Below are 466 nucleotides of genomic sequence, written 5' to 3' on the forward strand. Positions count from 1 at the left end.
TCACATTGGAGGAATTCCTTTTGGTGCTATCCACCCGTTGCTACCCTCCAGCGCGTAGTAAACGCACTTCCCACTCCAGGATATGGTAGTGTGGCCGAGCGGTCTAAGGCGCTGGATTAAGGCTCCAGTCTCTCAGGAGGCGTGGGTTCAAATCCCACCACTGCCAATTGGCTATCTTTACCCATAGTAATGTTGCAAGAGCTTAAAATACTCCCTTTAGCAGTAACAGATCCTACATTGTAACGATTACTGACTGTAATGTGTTGAAAACTGAAAAAGTAGGAAATGCAAATAAATGACGTTCCTCAAGCCTATAGATAGACCCGTTGGGTGCATTTGCACATCACAATACGTGGTGCTCTAAGTCTTCTGAGCACATGCTTAAGCATCAATTAATGTTTGTTACTTGCAGGATGGTTTACTGACCTTCACGTGTTGAAAGCTGATGGTGTGTAGAGTTCCAGTG

The 466-nt window shown here is 45.1% G+C and overlaps 1 non-coding gene across 1 annotated transcript; it reads left to right on the forward strand.

Annotated features, from left to right (window-relative positions):
- The first annotated feature begins 84 nt into the window (after nucleotides 1-84).
- On the forward strand, nucleotides 85-166 carry trnal-aag (transfer RNA leucine (anticodon AAG)). Its single transcript has one exon. It is a non-coding gene; the product is annotated as a tRNA-Leu (tRNA).
- The last annotated feature ends 300 nt before the right edge of the window (nucleotides 167-466 follow it).

Source organism: Seriola lalandi, unplaced genomic scaffold (assembly GCF_002814215.2).
Source record: "Seriola lalandi dorsalis isolate HSWRI2012SDOR001 ecotype SW California unplaced genomic scaffold, Sedor1 jcf7180001971543, whole genome shotgun sequence".
Classification (NCBI taxonomy): Eukaryota; Metazoa; Chordata; class Actinopteri; order Carangiformes; family Carangidae; genus Seriola; species Seriola lalandi.